Source organism: Athene cunicularia (assembly GCF_003259725.1).
Source record: "Athene cunicularia isolate RWA chromosome 21 unlocalized genomic scaffold, athCun1 chr21_part1, whole genome shotgun sequence".
In the NCBI taxonomy this organism is placed as follows: Eukaryota; Metazoa; Chordata; class Aves; order Strigiformes; family Strigidae; genus Athene; species Athene cunicularia.
This window is the reverse complement of record NW_020799127.1, coordinates 7,763,173-7,769,529: the sequence shown is the minus strand read 5'-3', so window position 1 is coordinate 7,769,529 and position 6,357 is coordinate 7,763,173.

The window sequence follows — 6,357 nt, the reverse complement described above, 5'->3', positions numbered from 1 at the left end:
CTTTTTTTTTTTTTTTTTTTTTTTGTTTTCCCTTTTTCTTTTCATTTTCCTTTGTCTTTGCTTCCTGCAGGTGGTTTCATGTGCAAACTTTCAACAAGAAATCAGTAAGAACCGGAATTATTTGCTGCTTGAAACTGGTAAATTATAGGAAGCCTTGTCAAACTGTAAAATTATTTTCTTCACACAACTCCTGTTCCCTTATATCTCTCTGCGAACACCGTTTACCAGCTGAGCAAATTATAATCTGTATAATAACGCTGTTATGGATCAGAGCTACACGTACAAAACCTAGAGACAGTCCTGACCAGTTTCCTTACCCCGACGCTGAGCTGATGCTTAGCTTGACAGACTGTACATGTGGACAGAGCCTGGGCTGGGGCCGCAGACTACTCCTCGTGCAAACTAACTTTATTTCAGCTATAATTCAGAACAAATTCAATTTTCATTTGTAACTGTGAACTTTTCTTGCTTTCGTAGCTTCAAGTCAGCTCATTAACATTGCTTAGACATCGGTTTTATAGTTGAATTATACTATGTTTATACTGTGGAATTCCATTACTTAATTGCTTCACTACTGGAAATTTCAGTGGGGTTCTCGTTTTTCGCATAAATCTTGAGAATAAACATGTTTCTGTACTTCTCTTACTTAATTAAGTGCATATTTCATAAAAATAGCCAACATAGACAAATTAAGCAAAGCATCATTTGTTTAATCAAATGGGAAACTCATGCCACATGTAAATGGGGAGACTTCAAAAGCTTCGGCATTCGCTTCCGGTAACTGCCAGAGACGAAGGATCCCTCCAAACCATCCCAACCTGTTTGGCCTACAAAAACCCTGCGCACCGTGTTCTCACACTAAAGCCAGTCCCAGAACGCACAAACCTGTGAACCGGGTCTAAAATGAGGGAGAGCGGGGGTGTGACCCCCCCCCTCCCAGTGCGAGTGGGGAAGGAACCTGCGCGTGGCCGGTGCCTCCAGCTCGCGCCAAGGGCGACTTTATCAACCTCTTCTACCCCCTCTGGCATCCCCCGGGTGGAAGGTGCCTGCAGCTCCCAGGAGCTGCTCCGCATTCACTTCAGGGTTCTTTCCTCGAGGCTTTTTTTTTTTTTTTTTTTTCTCGAGATAAAGTGTAGAAGATCCGTTTGGTTCACTGCAGAGGTGGGGGGTTTGGGATTTTTGTTGTTGGGGGTGTCTTTTTTCTGTAAGGAGCAAACCCGCATGAAGCCAAGTGACTCTGGGTGACGGGGCTTGAATAAAAATCAATAAGGGACGATATTACAGCACTTTCCCTCTCCTAGTGTGGAAACCGTGAACCGCAGACAGACCCGCAATGAAGGAGAGAAGCAAGAAATGCAACTGAGACAGAACAGGCATAAATGTCTGAATTTTATGTCTATGGTGGGATTATCTGTTCTTTTAACAAATTTGCTTCCTCTTCTGTATAGAAGTCTTCACAACTAAATATGTTTGGTTTAACGTTGAACAAGGGATAAAATGATGCCTTAAAATTAATAATTTCTACCATTAAAGTAGATTTTTAGCAGCTATTTTTGGATGACATGAGCTAAAGAACAGAGTAATACACTAATAAATAAATAAATAAATAGATAGATAGATAAATAAATAAATAAATGGATAAATAAAGATGGATTTGTTCCCACGAAAGCGGAAAAGTTCCTATCTCGTTTTAGCCGTTCATTCATTTTAATTTTGAGCTCTCTTCTTAAGTATCTTTACAATGTGTAGGTCAAGGTACAGGACTAGACTTTGGGCTTTCTCTGCAAGTGCAAAACAACTCTGAGAATTCATCTCCCTTACGGATTAAGAGTTTTGCCTTTTCAAGCTGGTATCTCCCGTCGCTCCAGCTCCTACAGAGCCAGTTAGATGTTGCCTATTTATCACATAGTGCAAACCAGCCCTGGTTTCTAAAATTCCAATACTTGATTCCCAAGAACTCCTTTTGCCAGAATCAGCTCCTGCAATAATTGTGTAGACACGGTTCATCCAGAATTAACCCTTAAAACGAAGATGCTTTCCCTGAATGAGCAGCGAGCGCCGACCTGGGAGGCCTTTACAGCTCCTTACCCCCTTCGAGGTGGCGTCATCGCTGACACAACTGCCCCGCCCTAGAGAATCCTGCCCTGGGAGCCAGCACGGCGTGTTTAACGCTTACAAATACGTTCAGTGAAAGATCCTATTTTGAGCAACCTTTTAGTCAGACATCAAAACCGTTTGGAAATTATCACCTGTGCTGGCAGAGAAGCAGCAGCTAAACAATACAAGCGTCTGGAATCTGCGTTTGTCTCAGCCTTAGTAGCTGGCACCGAACGTCAGCCTCACTCATCGCTTTCTGAAACGCAGCCAGGTTTTTACTTCCTAAATGAAACCTGCCCGCGCCGTGACATTCCGTTTCACTGCAGTCCTGCAGGAATCCGGTGATTTATGGAACCCGGTTACTCACGCTTGAAGCCTGGGCTAAGTAATAATCAATAATTTATCAATATTTTTAATACGACATTACGGAGTCTGATTTTTTTCTTCCACTGAGACATCTGTGGGACCACAAATAACCTCCCTGCTACACCGGAGAAAGACCTGCCCGCAGGACCGACCTCCAGAGACACAAAATTCTGCGGATTTTCTACTTTTCGGAAGGTGAGCAGAGTTGTTCCTCCCACGGCCCAGTGCAGCACAAACTATGAGGTCAGCACTTACTTCTGCCACGTGTTCCCACGTGCAAACTTGAGTCTGAAAACCAAAATTATTGCAAATTTTTAAGGGATTAGAAATGAAAATACCAGTTCTAGAGGACACAAAAAAATGGTTTTACTTTGATCTGAGTGACATAACTCACCCATTTCAAAAAGCAAGTTCGGTTTTCAAATGTCTATTTATTTAGTTTTAAGACAGCACCTAGCAGCGAGAACACACAATCCTGAGTCTCCCAGGCCCAGATTTGGAAGGTCCAAGGTCACAACGGTTTCAGTTGAGTTTAAAAATGGCCAATGCTTCCCAACACAACTTTCCAATGTTTAAAACATAAACCAGCAGTAGATTTTGGAAGTCAGATAAGAAAGGGCAGTGAGAAAGATTTTGGAAAAAAAAAAAAAGAGCCTATGAAGCGCAAGGGAAAACAAACAAACAAACAAACAAACAAACAAACAAACAAAAAAAACCAAAAACCAAAACACAGCTACTTTGAGAGTGTTGGCTTTTTCTCCGTTCCCTCCCTTATCTTTATTCTACCCGCCCTCTCCAGAGTGAGAAGTAGGCAGGTGGGAAAACAGAGAACCATAAGCTTGGGCTCCATCGCACAAATGTTTCCCTCCAAGCATGACTTTACGCTTGTAAATAATGGCACTTGCTCTGAAATCCATGTTTTACTGAAGAGTTCGGGACCGGAATTAAGATTGCAATCATCAAAACATTCTTCCTAGTTCATCCAACGTGAGTATTTCGTTGTAGACGTCGTCCCAGCAACTCCCATCCCACAGGAAAACGGGGTTTCCTCCTTTTACCCTCAAGTCCCCTCTCTCTGCAACACCGCGTGTTTACTGGCGTTAAACTACCTGCGACGGCAGAAAACCTGCTCTGCAGCACCGCACTGTCTATTTCTGACAGCAAAATCTTTCCCTTTGGCTCTGACACCTTGCATTAAAAATTTTGCTCTTCACCAGCCGTAATCATAAAATCTAATACACTAATTAATCTAACAGCGTGGTGAATTTTTGGCCTACAGTACCGAAAATAACAAAAGCTGATAAAACCAACCAGCAGATGCACTGGTGAGGCTTTTCCCTTTCTTGACAGAAGAGCAAGGAGACAAAATTCAATCCAAGCCCCTTCCCAGGCATGGAAACCCACAGCAGGAGTGGGCTGTGTTGCCTCTCGACCCTCTGCCCCCGCCGTGGCCCCGGTCGCAGGGCGTGGGGCAGCGAGGGGGCAGCCGCTGCCCACAGCAGCGCTCAGCTTGGCCCCACCGCCTCTTTGCGTTAGCTCTCGCTGTATCATCACCATTGTACTAGCACCTTTCCAAATGGGAAATGAAACACCGGAGAGTACAGTATTTCAAGCTGGATGCCAATATGCCTACTCCAGTACCGTACTCCCATGAACAGAGGTCTGCACCTTGCTGGAATGGCGTATTTTGACTTTTAATGTATATTTTGTCTCACTGAGGTATGACTTAAAATGGACTTAAAGACATCAGCAACCAAGACATGAAAAAAAAAAAACAAAAAAACAACAATGCTTTCAGATGTAGCTCACGCGTTTTTGGTGATACCTACGAGATGGAACCTTTCCTGACACGCAGAAGCAAGGGGAGTTACATGGCTCAAGTGTTTTTCTCTGCAACTGGTTGGGTTGGGTTTTTTTTTATGGCAGGCTACCTTAAAGATCCAGGGGCACCACTTCGCCATACGAGAGCGACTCTTTTCCAAGAGTGCTGTAATATCTGGAGTGGTCCCTAACCTACCTTTACCAGAAGAACATTACTACACGGTGCGTTTTAAAGGGAACATGACATACAATAAAACTTTTATTTCCAGCAGGCCAGGTTGCTTCCGACACATCTGTGCGGGAAGTGGTGCTCTACGGCAGCGCGGGGTGGGGTGGGGGGGGTGTTCCTGACTGGCACGTGACCGCAATGAAACGTTGATACTTCTCGTAAACCCCAAAATGTTTAACATGTTGGCGCAGGGTCGCCTTTAATCTCATTTCACCTGTAAAGTCCTCTCCCCTTGAAAAAAGCTCTTCCTCAGACAGAAACCATCCGCAGCGCGTAAAGTAGCCCGTGGCTGGGGCTTTCAAAGCAAACCCAGAAGTATTATTCCATTTTCCGCTGAATAAAAGTATTGAGGTTTCTTTGTCAGAGAAAAGCGAGGCTGGATTCCTTTATCCCCCTGCCCTTTCCGCTCACAATGCCATACTCTGTTTGGTGGGCCAAGGAGGGGTGTCTCCCAGGAGATCCCAACAGGATTCAGTCCTCTGGTAATGGACTCCTAATACTTACTAGAACCATCAACCTCCTCCACATTTCTCTTTGAACGAGGGTAGTCTGTCAGGAGTGGAAAGCAATTTAAAACCACTGGTAAAGAGAGAGCTTAGGTAGAGAAGAAAGAATGATTTCTTATCAAAGCTGCCAATAGAGAAGACCCGGGCGGTAGGGCAGAGGGGGATCCCAAACACCTACCTCCAGCCCAGAATTAGCAGATGAGATTCAGTAACAAACAGCGGCTTTTAGCAGCTCAACACAACCTCCAGAGGGTGACGATTAACACCTCTGCCGGGGGGAGAGGGGAGGAAGGGGAGAGCCTCGCGGCCTGGGAGGTTTGCGATGCTGGAGTTTCCTTCTCTGACACCAGAGAGGGGCGGGTTAGTGGCCTGATCTGCCCCTGACGTTTCAGAAGGGCTCTCAGCTCCGAGGGCCTCTTTAGAGACCTTCCGTGAGGTATTTCATACACGGACGTGCAGGCGCGAGGAGACCCGGGCAGCGGGAAGCCGCGGGAGCATGTGGCGTGCTTCGTCCTTAGACGTGATCGTTAAAGGAGCTCTGTCCACCCTGCTGGGGCTGATTTCTAGGCACTAAGAGGATGGGCGTAGCACTCTACTTTCTGAACGATTTTTCAGTTTGGCTCTTTGTTGTCGGGCCCTATCAGGGAGGTGGGTCAGCTTACACCCGCCGAGAGCTGTCCCGCTCTCTTTCATTTCTCATCTGGAGCGAAAGCGAATTCCCGTTCCCCTATTTCTGTTGTGCGGAATAAAAGTGGTTTGTGCAAGAAACGAGCAAAGTTTTAGAAATAAAGCACGCTCCCAGGCAAGGAAATGCAAGGCTCTGCTTTCACCAAACAATCGCGATTTAGAAACATCTACGGGCAGGGATGTGTTTTAAAGCATTATCTTTGGGCAGGAAACATCCCAGACTTTAGTACATACAATTTAGAGTTCTTCTAATACCTTTAAGTACGCGTGGGGGAAACGTAATCTGTTTTGATAACTCTTGACATTAAACAGCGATAAATAATTAAATACGTTTAACCGTTTCGTTAACTAAAGATAGATAGATTGAGAGAGTTCCATAGATAGAATATAGATCAAAAAGATTGAGACCGGCTTTAAATTCCCCTGATGTTTTATGACACCATTTGTATTCTGTCACTCACTAGCTTTATGTATAGTCCAAGCTGTGAACTGAATACCCCATTCAGAAAGCCACTCACTCTGCATGTTATTGCAATTTAATATTTTCACACACAGACACATCATTATCTTGGAACCTGACACTGCAAGGAGAATTCGGTAATTTTTCCAGAGTGCTTTTTTTTTTTTTTTTTTTTTTTTTTTTTTTTTTTT